General features: G+C 37.9%; 1 protein-coding gene across 2 annotated transcripts in view; it reads left to right on the forward strand.

The window, feature by feature from the left end:
• LOC146004097 (uncharacterized) overlaps positions 1-25,385 on the forward strand; it is a 45,049-nt gene that overhangs the window by 15,197 nt on the left and 4,467 nt on the right. The gene's annotated exons all lie outside the window — the stretch shown is intronic.

Below are 25,385 nucleotides of genomic sequence, written 5' to 3' on the forward strand. Positions count from 1 at the left end.
TGGGGATAAATCTTGGTCTCTTGATCTGAATATTGCAGCTATTACACAGGGCCATTAAGAATTTACCATCTGTATGAGAATGGTGATGTACCTTGATATTTGCATCTGAAAATTCACAATCACATACCGGACATTTTTCTGCATTGTTGAAATCTTCAATCTGTTCTTCTGTTAAAGGCAACATAGGCTTTGATTTTAATAAGATGTTAGATGCTATGTCACGGCAAACATTTTCTATTCTTTGTGCAAATTCTTTGACGGCATTTGGTCCCATGTATAGGCACAGCTCACCAGCTACACCACCCTGTACAACCATATAATAAAAGGTGGAAGGTTCATGTAACTGGTATGGTGTAATCGAGGATTCTTCAGGATCTGGATTGCAGAATGCAAGAGGTTTGAGGTTCGATTCAAAATCATAGACAATAAATGTTGGGTGTTCCAACAAGGCTTCAAATTTTTTGAATTTGGCATTTTCACTTGGCATTGGCATCACCATATGAACAGGTTTATGGTTGCCACAGTATTTCAGATGCTCAATTAACTTGTTTTTGGCAATTTCTACATTTTTTTCAGGAACCCCTTTCACCATTTTTCTACCATCAAATACAGTTAAACATCTTCTGCACAACTTGAATATTGTATGAGTTTTGTCTAGTTGTGTTCTCACTAAAGCTTGAAGATTATGTATCAGAGTGTAATGATAAGTGCCATCCCCTTCAATTAAGAGCAAATCAATCGGAATAGAAGATTCATCATCAAGTGTACTGATTCTGAGAGGTGCTATCGAGCAATTGCCAGTGGAACAAATAAATACATTAATAGATAATTGTTTACCGTTGATGTGCCTGGCCCTTTTTCAAATTTATCAATATTCTGAACAGACATCGGATATTCCAAACCCTCCATTGCATCGTCAAAAAGATGTTCATGTTGTTTGTAATAACTTATTCTCTGAGGATTCCTTGAAACTGGATACAAAGCAGCTAATATACACCACAAAAAGCATTTCAGGTCGGCATTTTTTATATTAACCACGGCTTGTTTGTTTTTGATATTATCAGGTAATGGCAGATAAGTGGAACCTTGTAATGGGCTGAATTCAGAAATATTAACATATAACTTGTGTGGAGAACCACATAGGCTCCATCCGGACTCTTTTGCAGCAAATTCGGAGTGTTTAATATTAAATTGATTTATCAAGCTGCTTATTATTGTGTCTGAATTTGCGTTTGAATATACCGGTAGAGTTTCTGTTATGTGGGGCTGTGTAAATTTTGTGCCATTTGGTTTCTTATATTGTACAAACAATTTGAGGGACAGCTTATAAGAGCCATTTTGTGCATTAAGAATTGCCTGCAGATCAGGTTTTTTACTGTTCAAAAAATTCTCAATGCCACATCTTGGCTCTGATACAAACGGATAATCCCTAAGTTGGCCAGCAAAACTGCTACGGATGGGTTCATAGCGTGGCTGCTTTGCAGGTCCAGCATTAACAGGTGCTTCGTGCTTTCTTTTCAGACCAGATGTAGATGGTTGAGTTGATGACTGTACAGAGCAAGTATCTTTATGCTTATATGTGAAATATTCCATGTTATATTTTCTATTGCATTTGGGGCAACTTATTGTGGGAGTTCTGTATTTGTCTGGCTTACAAATTTTTTGGTGTCTGGCCCAATTAGAGCTAAATATATTTTTATTGCACTGATTACAATATTTTTGATTCGGCATTTTTGTTGTTGTTTATTATATACAATTTCCCGGGATTCAAATCAAAACTTTATACTGGATCAGTTGGGTTCAGCACTGTGCTTTGTGTGTGTATGTGTGTGTATGTGTGTATGTGTGTATGTGTGTATGTGTGTATACACTTAATATTTTTTGGCTTTGGTATTTATATAAAATTTCCTGGGTTTTAAATCAAAAACTCTATGCCTATCTTATGACAGGTTGTAAAGCCAATAGCTTACAAGTGGAAAAGAGAATCACACTGACTCTGCACGAACATGCATATTTTGAATAGCAATAACCTTGTTATGTATAACAGGCTGGGACAAATATAAACTTGATTAAATATGAGTAGATTACAACAAATATTATTCAATATGAATATTTAAACCAGTAAGTATGAGAAGCACTGTATCAATACATCTGTTCTCCTCAGCCACTCTTACAACACTAGCTGATGCAATACACGGGAATTTCTGTAAGTACTGGCGCTGAGGAGACATGCAAACCAAAAATCAATACTACCGTCTTCGGGAATTGCACACACTGACACAGAGGTGAAACACGCAAACACGGAGCAATTCTCTGCATATTGCATTGTTTTAATATTGGATATGCAAGTTGAGGCCGGGGTCCAATTAAACTTAAACTGGAAGTAAATATGTGTGTGTATGTATGGGTTTTTGCTTAATTTCTGGTGTGGTCAAAAATTTGGCAAGTTTATGGACAAAAATCTGCTTGAGAGGGGAGTTGATACTTTCCGAAGAGCATTTTTACAAAACTCTTGGGTTAGGCAGGTGCTACACTAGATCAAAAAGCTAATATGAACATGTTGAACAAGTTTTAAGTATAACAAATCTGCATGAAAAAAGCTCTTCCTTTCTGAAAAAGTCCCGAGGGCATTTTTACAAAAATCTTGGATTAGAAAGAGCACTTACACTAGAGCAAAATACTCATATGTTCATGTTGAGCAAGTTTTTAAGTATAGCAAAGCTGCTGGAGGAGTGCTCTTCCTTTCTCGTGCTGGTTGTAGTACAAACCCCACTACTCACAACCCTGAGCGGATCCCTTGTTTACGTACCATCAATGGTGTCCAAACACTTTTTACACTCACTGAACATAAACTCAAAAAGTTTTTTTACAAGTCTAGTACGCTTCACCATTGGTTGCGCGGGAAATGTCTATTCGGTATTCCACCTCGGCCTATACGTTTTCTAGCATTTCTGGCTTCACATTGTTGATTGCAGCACGAATTCTTTCCTGTAAGTCTCGTAAATCTAGAACCTTTGTAGAATACACCTGATCCTTTACAAAAACCCACAAGAAAAGCCGAGCACAGTAAGGTCCGGTGACCTTGGCCACGTTATGAACCGCGATCCTCTACCAATCCATTGTGCATAAAGTCAGGGTTTCGGAGCGGAGTGCGGAGCGAAGTGCGGAGCGTACTAAAGGAGCGCTCCGGAGCGACTTCGAAGCGTCAGTTCTACTCCGCTCCTCGCTACGTTCCGTAGCTACGATTCTCCAGTCCCTTCCACCCACTTATTTATTTACTTTCTTCATATCTACTCACGAAATACCATGAATCTAACGAAAACACACAGATATAGTTAGAACAAGAAACACACCTCGCATCGAAGGTTCCAGGTTTGAGTTCTGGATTTATTGCGAGGGTGGATTATTCCTGTGTGTCTATTTCTCATATTCGTCTAAAAGACATTCCTCTGTATTCCCGTGATTAACTTAGGGAGACACCAAAGCTACTCAAATAACAAAAGTACAGAAAACGCAAGACACACCTGGGTACGCATGTTACACCTTGGAAATTAGCAATCTTAAAATAAACTTTCGTTTTGGTGGACTACTTTCAAAATCGTTTGGTGTAGTCTCGTTTGGAGTGTTGGCTAGCGTGTCGGACTTGCGTGCGGGCAACCTGAGTTCGAGCCCTGCAGAAGGTAACTTTTTTTGTCAAATATCATCCAACCTTAATTATAAAAATTGAGGTTTCTTCAAAACCTTTTGAATTACATGCCACTTCGTATGTTGGTAATCTGAAAGCAGCAAACATGAACATTTCTTGTTCCGAAGCGACGATGTATTTGTGTATAAGTTAAAAAACACAGTTATTTATTAGCGAAAAGCATGCAGCTAAGTTATAATTGAGATCATAGTTGTCAGTGCTAATATGGCAATAGCTACATTATGTCAACACACCAACTTAACGTTCCCCGTAAAATGATTACCTTTCCACGTTTGAAAATCGTGAGTGCTGTCTAAAGTAAATACTTTGACGCTTGCATTTGCATGTTGGAATCCAAAGTAATACGATTTTCTTTACCAGCAAATGACATTGAAACCATTAATAACTGTTTTTGCAATGTGATATTGATATCATATATTGAAAGATTAAAAATGGAGAATTTCTCTTAAACCAACTTATAAATACTACTGATGTGAAGCGTATGATGACGATCAGAAAGCCTGAATGTTGCATTGAAAACTGCAGAGAACCATGACTGGCTTATGAACAGCGAAAAGTTTTTCTATGCTTCAATGGGATTTTAGATATTACTATAAATAAACAAGGGAGAAGAACACAGGTTGGTTTGATGAACTAATTTGTAAACTAAAAGTTTTAATTAAAGAAACAAAATACGTTCACGATTTAATATGTCATTCAATTTCAGGCACATTCCACCAACTGAAAGAGTATTTTCAAAATTAATAATATTTGGATAATCGACAAATCCAAACTTGACGTTGAGCCCGTAAAACACTTGATAATTACAGAAATATACGTAATTTAACTTAAGCATGCCCTTAATTTTGTGTCTTGATTGTGGAAATAATGTGTTGCAACGAGCAGTAGTATGTTTTAGAGAGTGTTTATAATCTATTGTGTACTGCATGAGAATACTGAAGTCATTCTTAGTTTCCTAATCAAATAAAAATTATTTATTGTAATCTTTAAAAAGGAAAGCCTTTGTTTCTTTGCTGCTGTTAATGATAGAAATTCAATTGCAAACAAGTTACCAAATTAACAAATATTTATCTTACATATTTGTGCTATGTGCTCGTATGCTTTATACAGGATGAGGAAGGAAACAGATTGTTCTTGGGTAAACTGTCCTGCTTTTGTCAGAAAACCTGATCAGCATACTGAACCAAGCCATCATACGAGATACGACTTCAATAATAAGATCCGTTTCTATGGCCAACTAACTCCAAAAAGGGTAATAAAATTGTCAGTGTGAGGAGACTGAGAAATAAATGCCTCCCATATTACATTATACTCTGTATGCCTAGTGTGGTTTGCCTGTCTCTGAAGAATAAGCTGAAGACAAACCTCTGTCGATTGTAACGCGTGTAAAGTCTGTTCCAGCTTACAAATCGCATGAAATACCTTCGCTCGCTTCAGTGTGCTGCACAAGGTCATATTCGACTGATAACCAGACACCACGTGACTCCGCGGCCAACCGACAGCACCCCAGAGAACATTCTGTAACTTTGCGAGGTTCCTTCGCATCCTTGATAAAGCGCATGCGTGTAGTCCAGGCACATTTTGCATAACTTTGTAACTAGCAGTGAGTTTGGATTCTGGATATTTTTTGAACTCGGAAAAAAGTAATGATGTGCAGAAAAAACATTTTTTTCTGTATGTTTTGATTGTGTGCTCAAATGTTGCAGTAATCATATCTCCTTGACCAGGCGCGGCTCGTGCATTATTTACCCGGGGGTTCACTGAAGTGATGTGACATATATTCACTTTCCGCAAAATATACTTCCTTCGCCCAACAAAAGGATGGGGGAGGGTTTAAAAGCTTTGTCAAGAATTCTTTTTATCTGGGAGTATAAGGTTTTGTTGTAGGGGTGTGCGAATAAATTTAGGGCTGAAACTACAATAAATTGTGCCTTTATGAAAAAAGTTGAGTTTTGTTGGAATATCATGGACATCCTCAAGTAGGGGCAAGTAATATATTTTTTTCCCCACGAGGAGCAAAAAACACTCCTTCAGTCTAAAGTTACTGCAACGCTTTTATAATAATTACCAAAAATTACTGTGACTGAAATTAAATTATATGCGTGTAATATATAATTTTTGGTTTACATTCAATTTCCATGGGGGGGGGGGCGGCCCCCTTTTCCCCTTCCGGACGTCCATGCTGACTAATCAGAACTGGTCCTACATTTGTTAAAGGGAAATGGCAACTAATGGCATGCGCATACTAGAAATCGAACCTGAGACCCTTTCATTTATACGCGACAGGTTTGTTCAAATTTGGGGCTGGTCGACCAGCACACGCTTTTTTTCAGTGGACAAGGAAGTTTGTTTACGTTAATTATGTGCATTTCTATCGGTCATTTCTTACCTGCGCGGACAGCAACGCCTACACTGCATCAAATGACATAACCTAGGTAAAGTCCATCCCTCGTTTCACTCGCAGCATCACTTAATACTTTCCAACAAGTATCCAAGCACTTCAAAAACTAAAAAACTTGAGACTTTGACACCGAGCGACAGCGAGTCACGTCTTCGCGCCATTCTTTCTCTTTCGCGAACCCGAAGTGTTTCCACCTTAAAGGAAAAACCTCTGAATGCATGCACAAGGTATTTTGGTAATGTATCTCCTTTATTTTAATTCATCGCATCTAATTCCAGCTTCTATTTGTTTCCACTCATCCATCTCTGACACAATCTTGCATTTATTCCAAGAAGTTCGGTGCAAAAATGATACAAGAGAAGATTGAATATGTAATGTGTGCGCTTCAAACTTGAACCGCACGCAGCAACACTGGAAGGGAGGAAGCAGCGAGAAAGGAGCCTTGTCCCGCGCCTTCTGCGAGAGAACGAACTGCGCATGACCGTTGGGTAGAGACATAGGTTCTGCAAATCTCATCTCCCATGTATTTTGTCCTATACCCTCCTCGCGCTTCTGCTCCCGCACGAAGCTTTCACAATGGCACGAGCTGTCCTGTGGGGGTTCAACTGAGGGTCTGTATCAGGGCGGCCGATTCGCGGTTTCTTCTTCTCAGCAAGAGAGTTCGCCGTGTTACGGGCACAAATACATGACTTATTGTGTAGAATTTTTAGCGAAATAATGTGAAAATTTAAAGACATTGTTCATTGTTCATTCTCGAGGTGATTATCGTATATTACTGGGGGTTCACTGATCCTGTGCGCTATAGGGCCAACCGCGCCTGGCACACAACAACAATTACATTAGTCAGTCACTCCCGAGAAAAAAGCGCTTCAATGTTTAGAAACTTAGCAAGCGGTACTCACAAGACGAATATATTGTCCGTCTGTCAGAAGGCCCGGTGGTGTGGTGGTAGCGTGTTAGGTTGGCACACAGAAGGTACTTGGTTCGATTCCATTTGATTGTCTCCAATTTTTTCTTAACTCAAGCAACTAATTATTTCATTTTATTTATTGCACACATTCTTATTTTATTTGCTGTGCGAATTGTTGAATTTCGAATTGAATTTTGTTTTCCAAACTTTTACAATAATTACTTGCGAATAGAATTATATTTATTCCTGGTTCATTTTCTCGAAAGAAATGTATACTTTTCACTAGGTATAACATTTTTTGAATAAAAACTTGAACAATTTAATATGTAAATGTTTGTAAAATGATGAGAAAATTGGAAAATTATCTTTAAAAAATATTTCCATAAATAAAATTGAAAACGGCAAAATAGAGATTTCTACCAAAAATTAAGTAAATTTGTATTTCACCTTTATTTCAATAAATTATTAAATAAAATGCAAACATTTGTTGCTTGAGTTATTAAAATAAAATTGGGCAGTAGAACCGGAATCAAACCCATAACCTTCGGGACGTGATACTTATTCGCTACTATGGGGCTACCTGTCCACTTTAAAGTCATACAATAGCATCTCCTCATCAAGGCACTTGGAAAGCATTGAAACCTTCAAGCGCTTTCCTCGGATTTTTTCTTCTTTTAAGTCCACTTTATGCACAGTAAGAAAGCTTATACCGGATTGGACCTACAGTTAAAAGTGGGATCCCAACCACTCGCGTATAAACCGGGTATCAAACTTTTCCTCGGAAATTGCTGGCTAACGTGCGATATTATCAATACTCTTTTCGGGCATGGATGATTGTGTTTGTTCCAATGATAATAAAGAGAACATAGAGAAAATTGACATGTATGACAAATGAGAAAAATGTGAAGAACTGGGGATACTGACGAGTAGGTGTATTCCTTTAATTCATTAATAAAAAAAACAAAAACTACAGGGTACCCTACCACTATACAAAGTCCCGTTCCAAACCGTAGCCTCTCCTTCTTAGATGGAATCAACAGATATTCGCAGTTTGTGACTTGTGTGCTTTTTCTGAGAAACTTAGATATTTTATTTTAGTTTACAATTTTATTTCATCACTAATTTTTCTCTCTTGTTTATTTATATTAATAACTAAACTCCTACTATAGTAAAAAAATAATTTCACTATTCATAAGTCATGCATTATAAACTGTTAAAAAATAATGCATTGTTCTCTGCAGTTTTGTGTAGTAAGTGCAGTTTATGTAATTACATTAAACGTTACAGATCAACTACAGATCACATTTTTCACATCAGATAGACACTTGAGAAAAAGTGGGAATATAATCAAAATGTCCACCAGCTATTCATTGATTTCAAAAAAGCATATGATTCGGTCAAAAGAGATAAATTATATAATATATTACTAGAGTTTGGAATACCTAAGAAGCTTGTTAATATGATAAAATTATGCACCAGTGAAACAGGAATTAAAATTCGTGTGGGTATTAAAATGTCTCTGACAAATTTACAATTCATGATGGATCAAAACAAGGACATGCATTATCTCCTTTGCTCTTTAATTTTGCCTTAAAATATGCTGTTAGGAAGGTAAAAGAAACTAACGAAGGACTCAGTTGTTAGCATATGCAGATGATGTAGACTTATTAGGGGATGATATAAATACCATTAAGAATAATGCTAAAATATTTTTCAAAACTGCTAAAGAGATAGGTTTGGAACTTAACAAAGAGAAAACTAAATATATGCTCACAAGCGGAAACCGAGTGTTAGATAATAATCAAAATCTAATTATTGATAACAAGTCGTTTGAACCAGTCTCCAAATTCAAATACTTAGGAGTAATATTAACAAGTGAAAATTATATTAAAGAGGAAATTAAAAGTAGGCTTAATTCAGGAAATGCATGTTACTTTTCTCTTCATAAACTTTGTCTTCTCGTTTAATATCTAAGAAACTAAAAGTTAAAATATACAAAACAGTAATTCTGCCTGTAGTATTATGTGGGTGTGAAACTTGGTCCCTTACATTGAAAGAGGAACATAAATTGAGAGTATTTGAAAATAAGATCCTTAGGAAAATATTTGGACCTAAAAGGGATGAGGAGACAGGTGAGTGAAGAAGGTTACATAATTTGTATTCATGTCCAGATATTATTAAAAATGAGAATAATGAAATGAAGAAGACTTAGGTGGGCAGGCCATGTGGCACGAATGGGAGAGGAATGAGGAGTTTACAGGATTCTTGTTGGGACACCTGATGGTAAGAGACCTATAGGAAGGCCAAGACGAAGATGGAGGGACTACGTTCAGTTGGACCTAAAGGAAATTTGTAGGGATGGAAAAGATATTATATATATATATTGCTCAGGATAGGGACAGATGGAAAGTCTGTGTTGCTGCAGCCATGATCCTTCGGGTTTAAAAAGCCTAGAGAGTTAGTTAGTTAGTTAGTCCTCTGCAGTTTTGAATGCAACATTCAGGCTTTCTGATCGTGCATCTTACATCAGGATATGATTATTTATAAGTTGGTTTAAGCAAAATTCACCATTTTTAGTATTTTAATATATCAATATAACATTACAAAAACCGTTATTAATGGTTTAATTGTCATTTTCTGGGAACAATAAAAAAATCGTATTACTTCTCATCTTTGCTGCTTTCAGATCTCCAAAATACGAAGTGGCATGTAATTCAAAAGGTTTTAAAGAAATCTGAGTTTTATAAATAAGGTTGGATGAAATTTGACAAAAAAAAGTTACCTTCTGCAGGGCTCGAACTCAGGTTGCCCGCACGCAAGTCCGACACGCTAGCCAACACTCCAAACGAGACAACACGAAACGATTTTGAAAGTAGTCCACCAAAACGAAAGTTTATTTTCGGATTGCTAATTCCCAAAGTGTAACATGCGTAGCCAGGTGTGTCTTGCGTTTTCTGTACTTTTTTTTATTTGAGTAGCTTTGGTCTCCCCCTAAGTTAATAGCAGGAATAGTGAGGAATGTTTTTTAGACGAAGATGATAAATAGATACACAGGAATAATCCACCCTCCCAATAAATCCAGAACTCAAACCTGGAACCTTCGATGCGAGTTGTGTCTTGTTCTAACTATATCTGTGTGTTTTCGTTAGATTCATGGTATTTCGTGAGTAGATATGAAGAAAGTAAATAAATAAGTGGGTGAAAGGGACTGGAGAATCGTAGTTACGGAACTGTTGAGAACATATCCTTCGTCAAGATAGAGAATCTCTATATCCCTTGTGATAGAGAACCTATTAGAAGAATGAAAGGACAGATTAAAATATTAAATTTGATGTGTATCCTTTCGTTAAGATGCCTAGAAAACAATATAATAAATTTGTTCACTGCAAGCGAATAATAAAAAAAGTTTGCCCAGTTCGCACCCAGGTCTTGCTGATGAAAGTTCTGCACGCTAACCAACACACTATCAATAGCACTACACTTTGTTTTTTCCAGTCAGTCTGTTTCCTTCCTCAGCACATGAAAAAGCAAATGCATCTTAATTTCTGATAATTGTCTCATTCTCTATTAATAGAAACCACGTATGTCAAAAATAGACGCATTCTATCTTTCAGGTTTGTTACCAAACAACATTAAATAAAGGAACGTAACTTGGACCGAGTATTATTCCATGTCGAGAACACGAAACATTACTTCCGACAATCTTCATCTCGAATTTCTCATTGGCATCACTGCTTAATTTACACAAATGTATACCCGTGACTGGTATACAAGCAGAATTACAATGTTGTTTTGGTTGTCTAGTCACAAGGCGCTTGGTGGTCAGACATGGATGGCTTGCTTGAGTGTTTTTTCAATAGGGTCGTTACAACGCAGAAGTGTCCAAGACTGTACTACTTTGTATTGTGACTCTTAGATATAAGAGTTTGCATGTTATGTGTTCAATGGGTTACGAATAATTTCAAGCAATCAGTTTTTTGCCCGACCCACCTCCCCCATACAACAGACAGCTTCGTTTTGTGCCGTATTCCGTGTTCCTTGCAGGTGACTCAGTGCAATCGGCTAGCGCATTGTTCTTGTGCCCGTTTCAAGAGGGGAGGAGGGTGAAACTGCTACATAGCTTGTTTGTGTGTGCTTTCGGGGTTGAGAACTTCGTTCGCTGCGCTGTACGTTGCGTTCGATTTATCCGCATATGGTAGAGACATCGCGTTTGCCAGACAGATCCAGTGTTGCCAGTTGTATTAGAATTATGTTACACCAATTCTGGCTAGATTGTTCTCTTTTAAAAGTATTACTTGCGCGTGTTGTTCTTCTCTTCACTGTCATAAAAAGAAGCCTTTAAAAGCTGTGTTCTCTTGTGTCATTACATACATATTACAGTATGTGTGCTTGTCAACGGTGGTTGACAATGAAATTTTGAACGCCGATGATACATAGACGTCTTCAGGAATTTTTCAGGAAGGGACAAGCAAGGTATTTTTCCAAGGGAGGGGGTGGAATGAGGCAGAATTTCCCCAAAATAGTATTACTCCCTTTAACAAAAAATCTGCAGTTTGAAGTTATCATGTTCCTGCAACGCTCTTGCAATAATTAACATATATTACTGTGACTGAAATGAAATTATATGCGTGAAATATGTATTTCTTGATTGACTTTCATTTCCGGATGGCGTGGCCCCCTCCCTTCCGGACGTCCATGCGAATGGAGAAATCATTCCAACCAGTCTCGGTTAATGGAATTATAAGGTGACTAGATTTGTTAAATGAATATACAAGAACAACAAAGAAAAATCCGTAATTGTTAATTCTATGCATCATAAGCCACGAGAACCATTGAAGATCTATACTGTAATAATGAATTGAAGGAAACCATGCCGAGTTTTTATTTATAGTTTACCTGTTCAAGTAGGAATGGAAAGGTGCACATAAAGAATTACAAAAATGTATCTAAAAGAAAACCAAGTATTTCGATCAAGTTATTTCTATAATTGTAATCAACACTGACCAATTGTCCTTTCAACTAAGTATAAGTTTCAATTTGTCTTTTCCGGACTATTACCTTTGCCTTGCCTTTAATCGTATATTTCTCATGGTCCGTAATTTTAAACAAATTCTAGATAAGTCGGTAAAAAAATAGGACACCGAAACTATGGAAAAGAAATATACTGTGATAGAGAAACAAACACAAAGGAAACACCAATGATATTAACGCGGGTCAAACCAACACTATTTGTTGTTGAGAGCTGAACTCACTTCCACGAACTCGCAGAAATATTCCCATGGAATTCGTTATTCGTCTGATATTAAATACCCAATGATGCTTTCTGTTATGTAATAGGACTTTGCCAGATTTCAGAAAACACACACACACACACATACGTAAAAGATATGAATAAGAGGTTGTTCATTTGGAAATTCATTTCCAAGTTGTATTTTTATGCTCTTGTGAATAGATGTAAAGGAAAGCGAAGTCTCTTATTGTTAAACAGAATTACAAATGTATATTTGCTTAAGGATTAATTTATCACAATATAAATTGCAATTATACATTCAACATACGTTGAAACAATGCCTTTTGTTATGGACTTTTGGTGGATTTAAGACTCAACAATACGCTATCCAGAATAGACCTACAGTTTAAATCTTACCTAAAGTGGGATTCGAGCCACTATGTCCCTCCATCGGGTATCGATCCCAGTGCCCCTTCAATACAAGGCGACGTTGTTACCACTATGTTATCGGGGTACAGCGCGCTACTTTTTTTTTTTTTCAGTACACATTTATCAATTCTCTCATTATTATCGTCGCGATTAGCCAAAAATTCAAAGCTACGTAACAAAAATCAAATCAAATGTCATCAGTGAGGAAGGCACGTATTGCACGCAGCCCTGTTTTCCAAAATGAAACCATAAAATTCAGGACATGGCCCTATCCAAGTAGGTAATATTACATTTTGTGTTTATCACGGTTATTAAGGTTTATACATCTTGTTTCGACTTATCTGCTGACTACACATTGTTCATTATTGAAAACTTGCTTTCAGTTTGCTGTGTACAACGTACTTAATACAAATTTTTTTTTAGTTTTATACGTATACGTTTTCTGGCTTTCTAGACTCAGAAAGTTAAATATAGCAACATTCCATTCGTCGTTTTTCCAAAATTTTTGCAATTTTCTTATAACCACCATTCCTATTTCCAGGTTACTGCTTACAAACTTGAAATGTTAGATATGGCAACCAGACATTTTATAATTTTTGCAGTTGTATTCGTATGTAACCATTAAATACCTATTTCAACTTCCTGCCTTTAAAATTGGGAAAAAGAATCGATATGACAACCCTGTATTTCTTACTATTTAAATTCCCCTGTTCGGCTGAATACAAACAGCATTCCGATTTTCGACTTTATGTCTTCATAAAATTAAACCAAATGTGGCAAGTTATATTTTTGGTTAAGCTGGTTTTCAACTTTCTAGTGTCAGAATTTTAAAAAAGTTAGATATGAAAACTCTGTATTTCAAATTAAAACGTTTCCTAATTGGCCGTGTTTAACGGTAACATTAATAAGCATGATTCCGATTTTCAACTTCATACATTCAAAAATCGAAAAGTTAAAATTAGCACCCTGAGTTTCCAATTACTTTAAACTTTTCCCTTTCGCTACATTCAAAGTATCATACATAACCAGCGTAAAAGAAAGTTAGATATGGCATTCGTGCAGCAGCGAGTGTTTTGCTTGAACACCTGTCTGCCTTTTATCTTCCTCCGTACAAGTTGCTTCGCCTTTCCTCTGCGTGATACTGGCCTTTAGAAGGTCAAATGGATTCTCTGCAGTAGATTCGCCATTGTTACTCGAACCAATATTCCGGAATAACTCACTTCTCCCGCGCCGTGGACTGTAACGTCGGGCCGATATGCCGAAGTGCTTAGCCCGAACCAGAAGTTGAACCGAAATGAGTTTCAGTCGCGATCCCTGGTGGCAGGAAATGAGAGAGTGGTTCCATTCTCTCAACTTATAAAACCACAGGTGGCACACCTGCTATTGAAATATATTGTCCCCAGAAGTAGTAGTAGAGTAGTAAAAGTGATAATGAAAATGTAATAATAATAATAATAATAATAATATCGCTCTCTTCACGAAAACAGTCCAGTGAAGATCGAAGCTTCCCCTTGCCTCCTCCAGGTTTGCCACACTTCTTCTACGCTTCACAGTTGACATATTGCGCGTTGTACGTATGCGATTCATTGTGGCTTCCCTGGTGTATTGTGTAAGGATTATTCTTTGCTTAATGGCAACACTGTAGGTGAGTGACGTAATCTTGTCTGGACTGTTTCCGTGGCGTTAGCTTTAGTAATAATCAGTTATATAACAACAATAACGGGCGATTTTCAAATAGCGTACAAATTCCACAAACAAAATTACTAATGTACTCGGAATCTTTAATCGTTAGTTTTCTGTATACACTCGTATTATCCAACCTCGGAGCGCTCCGGAGTCGCTCCGGAGCGGAGTGGGCAAGTTCTTTGAATATCGCTCCTCGCTCCGGAGCGGAGCGTCCCAAGGTATCGCTCCGCTCCGGAGCGGAGTGAACCGTTCCCTAAAAGTTCGCTCCGGAGCGGAGCGAGAAATTTTCCAACTTCCTCTGCTCCGCTCCGGAGCGAAGCGGGCTAAGACATCGCTCCGCTCCGGAGCGGAGCGAACCATTTCTTAGAATCTCGCTCCTCGCTCCGGAGCGTGGGCAACAGCCGGAGCGTTGTTCCGCTCCGCTCCGAAACCCTGATTAAAGTGCTCATCTAAGAAACGGTGAACTTCCTTGGCAAAGTGACATGGGGCTCCGTCTTGCTGGAAAATTGTTCCTTCTGAAAGTTGAGGCACAGCGTATTGCTGTAGCATGTCCATATAAATTGCTGCATTTATAGTGCGCTCCAAGGAAAAAAAAAAGGACCTATGATTTTATCTTTCATGACTCCACACCACACATTACATTTTGATGCCTTCGCGGCAGTTTGAGCGAGCCTGCGCGATTTGCCACAGCACGTTACATCTAAAACTTTTTCAGTTACTCTTCACAATGTTGCCAACTATCCGTCATTCCAACTATTTGTTACAGTTTTATGAATTTTTCTTTTATTATACTCCTAAGCGGGTATTAATTATGAAATATTTTATAGCATATCTTGCCTTCTCCACTACGCAGCTATATACCTAATATCCACCTTTACATTCCAGCTCCTCCGAAAAAATTCCTGCGTGCGCTAGAACTTGAGGTGCAAGTTGTTGCGTTCTTTTTGTACGTTTACCGATTTCCCGGCGAACGTTGCAATCCTAGCTTAATGTGTTAAACCTTGCATAATTTGACCCCGCTAGCATTCTTTCCTTGGCACAGCGGGAAATCGTAGCATAATTACTGCAGAGATACACCTACACGAAACCACTAGTATTGGGACTCACACATCACTATATAATCTGCTTGCAGTGGGCCAGTCTAACACAAAGATAAGTCAGGAAAATCCATTGCAGTCTTCCTGCATTTCGAGGCTTCTTTACCTCGGGGGCCCCGGGGCGCAGCCCCGACTGCCCCAGCATAGTTACGCCCCTGATTGTCAGTCAGTTAAATCACGCACACTAACCATAAAGCATGACATGGAAGCATAAAGATGAGTATTATTGCTATTAGTATTATTACAATAGAGAGCATTAACCTATCTCACCTATAAAGTATGGACATTTCTAATAGATTCTTTCTTTGGAGAGATACGGAACCAAACTGCCTAACCTACAACAAGTGGCGGAAAAGAAATAAAAGAAATAAGAAAAAAATACCTTACAAGGGAATGAGTATGTTTTAGAAAAGAAATCTCCACACCGACGAATCATGAGATTCGGTGAAACTAGCACCACCTGGTGTGTGAGAGTTTAATCTTTTTTTTAAAAAAAATGGCACTACTTCGAAGAAATGAAAAAATACCCTAGGGAACGGTCACTTCGGTCTGTGTCAACTATGGAGGTACCCAAAACCACATGAGATAAAAATATATAATTTTGTGAGCTAAATAACCAACCGAGAACTAGCTTTGTAAATTCACATGTTTCCGTGGAGAATATTGCAATTATGCACCTTAAACACTGCCTCAACTTAAATTATTTGTATGAGTCGTTGACAGATTTTATACCCTGATGGCGCAGTGGTAGCGTCGCTGCCTTGTAATCAAGGGGTCCCGGGTTCGATACCCGGTGGAGGCACATAGTGGTTCGGATTCCACTGTAAACTGTAGGTCCAGTCCTGATTAGCCTTACTGTGCATAAAATGGACTTAAAGCACCAACTCAACTCAACCAACTGACAGATCTTATATAAAAAAAACGTTCTACGGAAGCACAACTGCCAAAGTGTGATTTAATGATAATGAATTTATTTCTAACCAGATTAAAATTAATTAATATTAAAGGCACTAAATAATCACTAGGTAAACAGTCAATACAAAAATAACTTTCAGACTGTAACAAATAATTCCATATATAAAAAAATTAAATGCATTTTTATATAAATGTATAGGTTATCATGAATTCCAGCATTTTTCTGGTTTTCCTCACTTCAAGTTCACGTGTGATGTGATAAATAAAGATATAATTTTAACTACTTCAAACTAAGTATCGAGTTATTCTAAATTACGTTTAAATCTAAGAATATACATTAGCATCTTCGTTATTACTGAGTAAATGTAATGAGTATTGGGAAATAAATGGAGAGAACTTCTCAATATGTAATTATCATCATATCATCACTCATTCTCAACTTCGCGATTAGCCAAAAGTGGCAGAAAAGCGCGAATGATCATTAACTTGAATAAAAGGAATAGATGATGATTTACTACATGTGTTTTTCTTCTCTTACACAATATAAGTCTTCATGTATTTAATTATTACAACAAATAAATGATGAAAGGAGTCGGCTTTTCTTCAATATCATTCATTTTATTTTACTCTGTACACACATGTTTGACATGTCCTTCCCGGACGTATGAACAGACTGTTGAAGTACACCATCCCGCCTGATAGATATGAATCTTGTGCTGGGAGTTACGAGATTAATGGAAGTGCATGAGAGAGAGATTGTGCTGTTACTGTGATTTCTTTTTGTGAGTTCGTTAGGATGTACAACTTTGGTTCTTTTTAAATTGCATAATCAAGATAAATAGATTCTGAATTCATATGTTAAAACGTAAGTTCTGTGTTTTTCTGTCTATTTACTGCAAATCTTAATGTTTTCCCGTGCCCTGGGAGGTATCAGGCGTATACCACAATATAGTCTCATGTTGCTCATTCTCAATTTGTATTGAGATAAATATATTCTTATGACTATTAATAATATCCTATGGTTGAATCTGGCACGACCGTGTCAATAATTTGGCGCACAGAACGTGGGGCCACGAACACATTGTGCATTAGTTACGTTAATCTTTGGTAACGTGTTTTAGATTTGCAGTTGACTCAGAACTTTTGATGCGCAACAATGGAAAAGAAAATATTAAGAAGTGGAAGCAAAGCTTCAAATGTTGACGAAAGCACAGTTCATGTGTTTTGCTGTGAGACTACATCAAGGCTTGATGATACGTTTGTTTGCACTGAGTGTCACAATACTTTTCATTTGAATTGTGCAAAGCTAAAGTCACCAAAGGAAAGTAATTAACCTTGTGAATTAACATGTCTTGCATGCAAAGAAAAACTTGCAGTTCCTGTTGTTCCTGTTACTACTGATTTGCTCGCGTCATTGCAGCGAATGCTGGAGGCAAATTCCAGCAATCTGGAAGCTAAAATGGCAGAAAATTCTAGTAATCTAGAACATAGAATCCAGGAAAGGATTACTGAAAATACTAGTAATCTAGAACTTAGAATCCAGGAAAGGATTACTGAAAATACTAGTAATCTAGAACTTAGAATCCAGGAAAGGATTACGGAAAATGCTAATAATCTAGAATCTAGAATGCGGGAACATTCTGATAGCTTGGAGGCTAAGTTACATGAGAACTCTAGGAGGTTACAGGATAAACTTCAGGAAAATATGAATATCTTGGAGCACAGTTTACAACTAAGACTAGAAGAAAGTAGTAGAACTCTTGAGTGCCGGCTAGAAGCAAGGATGGAGGAGAAACTGGCCCATAGTTGTTCACAACTCGCTGCGTCCAATTCAGAGATGGGACGGAGGATCGAACAACTGACTCTGCAAATGTCTGAGGGACAGCAGAAATTGAAGGAAAGCCTTGAAATTGAGATGATGAGCTTACGTCAAGCATGTCAGTCAAATTCTCAGCAGCTGGAATCTAAACTCCATGAAACAGTTGTTCTGTTGAGGGAAGAAGCTGAGCAGACCAAGGAGGACTTCCGAAAGGAAATCAGTGAAACGCAGAGCGGTTTCAGAGAAGAAATGTCCAGAGAGTTGGACAACCAGGTGACCAATATGGCATATCAGCTGAGAGAAAACCTGAATTTGCGAGTTGAAGAGACTGGCGGAAAAACTTAAAGGCACAGAGGGTCCTAGAGAGAATGCTGAAGAGTGGGAAAATGATATTGAATCCAAACAAGGGAATCTTTCTTCAAACATGCGTAGTCTTTGTGACGAAGTGGCTCAAATTTCAACCACTTTAAGCAAATTGCCACTCTCCGGTGAACCAGAGTTATCGCGGGTGGACCAGCTGGGCGCGCCTTTTCGAAGGTTGCTGTCTCCTAGTCGTTCTGAGGTCTCTTCGGGGCAACGAAACCGTACACATGTAAAAAAAAAGACGCCACAGAGAGATCGTTTCCAGTTCTTCAGGCAGCGAGTCGACTTTATCGGAAAAGAGAAAATAAAGAAAATCTCGAACCAATGCTACGCGTGGTGGGATGACTCCCCGGATGGCTGACCTGAATTCCATGCGGAAATTCGACGGAAATATTATAGCCACTTCGGCTGAGATTTATCTCAAAGAATTAGATACCAATCTTGAGATCCTTCAGATCCCGCATAGATACAGGCTGGAGATTATTCCTCGGTTGCTAACGGGCATGGCTTATCATTGGTTTTACTCTCATAAGAATGATTTCCACACATATTCAGATTTCCGTAGAGCGTTTAAGAGGCGTTTTGCTTCTTCAGAGGCAAAAGAAAGGGAGTTGGCATCTGTTAGGGCCAAACGGTACAACAAAAACAATGACAATAGTTTGGAAGAATATGTTTGGTCTGTATATTCTGCTTACAGAAACCTTAGTAGCCACTACACAGAGCAGGAGGTGGTAAACCTCATAATCGGCCAATTGCCTTATAGAGTGAAGCAATTGTGTATGGCCCACGCTCCCGTAACTGTTGATTTGCTTGCAGATTTTGTTAAGAGATACGAGCAAGCGGAAGAGCAGGATGCTTGGCGAACTGGGTGGAGGAAGGAGAATCCTACTCACCAGAACAACCGAGATATTCCAGGCAACTCAGCAAACAGAAACCCGAGGGTTCATATGGTCCAGAGGCAGAATAATTACCGTGAAAATCGCTCTGCAGGTCCATATAGAAACGACAATCGTTATCGTCAACAAAGCCAAAATAGGCAAAGATGTGAGTATGCTGCTGTCAGATACGAACCTTGTGAGAGACCACGAACTGAGAACCGTTTATCTTCACCGGAGCACAGTGAACATTTGAGGAAAGGTCGTAGCTCTCCACGATTGCAAGCGGCCAGCAGTGGCTTACAAACAGATGCTGCAGTGTCGTACCCTAGTAACGAGCAGCAACAGAGCGTCGAGCTGACCAGAAATTTTTGCTGGGAGAATGGAGCAAATCTCGACCAGGTGCGGGATTTTACCCCACGCCTGGCATAGAAACGTCCCCTTCTGATGTCGGGCGGTCTCGGATAGAACTGGGGCCTGCAGAAAATAATTCCCAGTCTGTAAGTAATGATCTGAAGCTGGTGTTTGTTATTAATAATGAAGAGAGTGAGTTTCTTTACAATTTGTGTCAGGCAAGTCAGTCTAAAAACTTTGGAAGAGCGCCTGAGTTCAAGGCACGTGTAGCAAATGTTGATATCACTTGTATAGTGGACACTGTAGCTGAAATATCTGTTCTGAGTCTCGAGATTTGGAAGAAAATAAAGCAAAATTTGCCAGGGGCCATGTTACAAGCTACTCCAGAGGTACGACTTATTGATTTCGCTGGAAAAAGTCGAACTCGAGTTGTGGGAAAGCGCAGAATCGTGCTGGAAATTGCTGAGAGCACCATACCTTTAGAAATTTTTGTTGTGAAGGATTTGCCTTCAGACTTATTATTGGGTTATTCGTTCCTGCAGAAATATGAAGCAGAGATCAATCTCAAGCATAAAAAGTTGTATCTAATGGTGGATGGAGAGCCAATTGAGCAAAAGCTAGATGATGATGATTCCGTTGATAAGCAGATGAGCGTCCGGAGGATTGAAGCTAGCTACGATAAATGGGCTACACCGCTAGAGGATATAAGGGAGAAGATTGACTCCAGTGAATTATTGGCTAAGGAACAAAGAGCCGAATTGTTCGAGATATTTATTGCACATAGTAAGGTGTTTTCAGAGAGACCTGGCACTGCCAAGAACTTAGTCTGTGATATTCATTTGTCCAGTACCGTTCCAGTGAGTCAAAAACCGTACCCGATTCTAGTGGCAAAACGGGCAAAACTAGAGGCTGAGCTGCAAAAATGGAAAGATTGGGAAATAATTGTGCCTTGTAACTCTCCGTACTTGAACCCGCTCATTGTTGTGGACAAACCGGATGGGTCTGTACGTCCGTGTGTAGATTTTCGGTTGTTGAACAAGTTTGTTATTGTTCCTAGAAGTTCTGTTGAACCAATAGACGAAGCACTCCAGAAATTTAAAGGTGCCAAGTACTTCACTAGTTTTGATTTGGTATCCGGGTATCTGCAGATTCCTGTAAAGCAAGAATGCCAGTCATACACTGCATTTTCTTATAAAGGAAGACAGTGGATGTTTACAAAAATGCCTTTCGGAATAGCTAACGCAGTTTCAGTTTTTGTTTCGGCTATGCATTCTATATTTGGGCCCGAAACTGATTCATTTCTGACCCAGTATATCGACGATTTATTACTGTTCGATTGTGATTTCCACGAACATTTCCGGCACATTAATTATGTTTTGACCAGACTAGAAGAAGTTGGAATGACGGTGAAGTTGAAGAAATGTGACTTAGTTAAGTCGGAAATATTATATTTAGGCCATATTGTTTCTGGGGATTCCATACGAACTGATCCTAAGAAGAACGACGCCATTTTAAATTTTCCTAGGCCTAGAAACAGAAAAGACGTCAGGAAATTTTTGGGACTTGCCGGTTGGAGGAGAAAGTACATTAAAAATTTTGCGGGGAAAGTGCAACCACTTACTTATCTTTTGTCCAAAAATGTGAAATTTCGATGGACAGAAGTAGAAAATGAAGCTTTCGAATTGATGAAACTTGATTTGGTTAGTGCACCTGCGCTATCGCAACCAGATTTTACTAAAGAATTTTGTCTACAGTCAGATGCATGTGGAAAAGGGCTCGGTTGCGTTTTGTTCCAGACAGACGGACATGATATTTTCGTTATCCAATATGCTTTCCGAAAGTTACGTAACAATGAACTTCATTTTTCTGTTCATGAACTTGAGTGCCTTGCTATATTATTTGGAATAGAACGCTTTGCAGTCTATCTTACGGATCGAAAATTTAAAATTTATACTAATCATAAAGGACTACAGTGGCTGCAAAATAGTAAGAATTGGAATAGTCGATTGACCCGTTGGTCTTTGAAAATCCAATCATATCTGTTCGAAATAGTGTATGTTAGTGGAAAGGAAAATATTATTCCTGATACGTTATCTAGATATCCTGTGAAGGCAGATACTGAGAGCAAGCCGGAGTCTGATTGTCTGCATTACCACATAAATTTTCTCTGGGAAGAAGATGAAGATGAAGAAGTGAGTGATTGGAAAGAAGCCCAGGCTAAGGATTCTTTTTGCAGTGAAATGATTGCTAAACTTCAGCAGCCTACTGAAAACGAAGATGCAGGCATGACCAGGTTACGGAAGTCCTTTAAACTTCATCATGGATTGCTGTTTAGAAGTTACAGTGGGGAGGCTCCAAAGTGTGGGAAAGTGTTATAGGCAATTGTAATCCCGATATTATTGGAAGAAAATGAAACCTGATATTTCTAACTATATCCGTGATTGCCTGATTTGTGCAAAAGTGAAGCCTGACAAGTTAGGTATCATGAAGAAAAAGCTGCACATTAGTGGAAAGGAACCTCATGAGATGCTTTCCATTGACCTTATTGGAAAGTTACCGCCTTCTTCAGGGTACTATTATATTCTCAGCCTTATAGATGTTTTCTCCAGGTTCGTCACAGTTTATCCTGTGCGGAAGGCCAGTACCGCTGAGATAATTCGCTTAATGAAGGAGAGATATTTCGCCCATTATCCAGCTGTTAAACTAATTTTGTCGGATAGAGGATCCCAGTTCACTTCCCGGTCATGGCAGAGTTTCATCGAATCCATGGGAATGAAACATGTGTGTACGACGCCCTACCACCCTCAAGGAAACTTAGTAGAGAGAGCAAACCAAGAGATAACTCGTTTACTTAGGGTTTATTGCCAGCACGATCACCAGGTTTGGTCCAAGCATGTTTATGAAGTTGCCTGGTTAATTAACAATTCTCTTTCTGAAGCTACAGGATATTCACCCATTGAATTGTTTTTCCGCCATTCAGTTCTACCACAAGTGCTAAGAGATTTTCCATGGCCTGAGTCAGGAGACGGTGAGAAAGACTGGCAGAGTAAGGTTGTTCAAGTGCAGTTAAGGGAACGATATGCTGTGCAGAGGCGGAAACTGAAGCAGAAGTTCTATGCTTTGCAGTTGAAGGAGGAGGACCTGGTGCTGCTAAGATGTCATAGTCCAAGCTCAGCTGTTAACCGGACCATTTCCAAATTGTTGTATTTGTAGACAGGACCGTTCATAGCTACCCAAGTGAAATTCAACACGGCAGTGTTATTGGACACAAAAACTCGCAAGGAAGTGTGCAAGGTAAATTTCGACAATCTGAAGATTTTTAATTGTTCTCCAGACATGAGGAAGATACTTTTAGAAGGTTGAATCCAAAATCTCCTAGACTGTGAGTGCTTCCACGAGTCCTCGTCGATTTTGTTTCTCAATGGAGGGGGCGATTGACATGTCCTTCCCGGACGTATGAACAGACTGTTGAAGTACACCATCCCGCCTGATAGATATGAATCTTGTGCTGGGAGTTACGAGATTAATGGAAGTGCATGAGAGAGAGATTGAGCTGTTACTGTGATTTCTTTTTGTGAGTTCGTTAGGATGTACAACTTTGGTTCTTTTTAAATTGCATAATCAAGATAAATAGATTCTGAATTCATATGTTAAAACGTAAGTTCTGTGTTTTTCTGTCTATTTACTGCAAATCTTAATGTTTTCCCGTGCCCTGGGAGGTATCAGGCGTATACCACAATATAGTCTCATGTTGCTCATTCTCAATTTGTATTGAGATAAATATATTCTTATGACTATTAATAATATCCTATGGTTGAATCTGGCACGACCGTGTCATGGTAAACACTTTGTCTTATTAAATAAAAGAAAAACATATTTATTTTAAAGAAAAATAAAGTTTGGTAATTATATTTGATTTTCAGTAAGTGAACTTCTATTTGAGAGCATCAAAAAGATACTTAGGCAATATGTTTGGTTAAAATATTTGGTTTATAGTCAAGTAGATTTCTAAGTAATTCTTCTCCATGAAACAGTCACTTAGAATGAATTATTTGCTTACTTGTACTGGGTAGACGTTTGTAAGGTAAAACAAATTAAAGTCTGACAAATATTTAATATTCGCATGAATTTGGGTATTAGTTTTCCTCTCTGTATGAAAATATACCGTAAACACTATCTCTTATTAAACAAGAAAGTTCATACGCTTATAAGTTTAAAAAAATATTAGAAAAGTAAATATAATATTCAATTCTGGTACTTTACAAAAAATAGTTTTACCCGTGCAACGTGTAAAAAATTCTCAAAGGCAATGCACCAATGCAAAACAAAGGAATTCTGTTTAATAGTTATGAAGTGTACTTTTCATTTTTTGTTAATAAAACTCTAAATCAATGTAACTATGAACATGTCATTTTAATAGGCTCAAAATTATGTTACGTATTTATCAATCTCTATAATTATGAAGTCCATGTAATCATAAACACATTATAGAAATATAGACAAAGTATTTTGTAGGAACTAGCAGCTTACAGTCCATTGCACGAAGTTGTTATTTAAGTTTTCAAAGCAACTGAATTTCAAAATTTTCACTTGGAAAGTGCCCTCTATGTAGTGAATGCGCAGTTCGTCCCTGAACTATGTACCCCCTTTCGACTGCAGTAATGGCGGGCATGCTAGAATTGATAAAGAGTGTCTATAAATTCGGGAAATTACGACTTGCGATAAAGTGTTGACGTTCTAAATTCAACATGCAATGGGGCTTAGCTACCTTGCCTTAGGCGATTAAATGAAAATGTTTTCACCTTAGCATCCAGAGAAAACATACTTGGAAACAGAGTTAGCTCTTCGCTCACATTACAAGTATTCAAGTTAAAAATGTAAGTGTCGTAAAGTAACTGTAAAAGTAAGTGTTGATAACGTTATTTATTTCACAAAAAGTTACAGTTATTTTTAAAAGTCATTATTCCTCAAGAAAAGTAACTGTGTTACAAATAACTAGTTATTTCCAAAATACTAAATTAATAGTTTTTCTTGTATGTAATCATTGCTTGCATTGTAGAATGATTTTCTTGTAGTTTAGGGTTATTACAAGCATAAGAAAACAGTTTTTCGTTGTGACGTTTCAGGAGAACACACGCTCCCTTCATCAGACATTTATTTTTATTTTGACTAAAGATACAGTTATAACAATGGTTAGCAATTTTTAAACAAAAAGAATCGTTATATAATGGATGTTGTCAATGTTACATTGTTGTAATATAGCAACCTAACTGTGAAAAGAAACAGTCTGTTTTATTTTCATTCCACATAAAAATTTTTGATCACTTTATTTTTTATTTAAATTACGAATCCCAAATATCATCAGGTGTACGTACCTCTCTCCCCGTAACTGTATCTTTAGTCAAAATAAAAATAAATGTCTGACGAAGGGAGCATGTGTTCTCCTGAAACGTCACAACGAAAAACTGTTTTCTTAATCTTGTAATAACCGTAAACTACAAGAAAATAATACTGAATTAAGTGCACAAAACTATGAAATTGTATTTTCTGTGATTTGGTTTATTTTACTGCGCTTTTCTGCACCTTATGGCTAATCGCGA

This window comes from Lepisma saccharinum, chromosome 21 (genome assembly GCF_977018435.1).
Source record: "Lepisma saccharinum chromosome 21, izLepSacc3.1, whole genome shotgun sequence".
NCBI lineage: Eukaryota > Metazoa > Arthropoda > Insecta > Zygentoma > Lepismatidae > Lepisma > Lepisma saccharinum.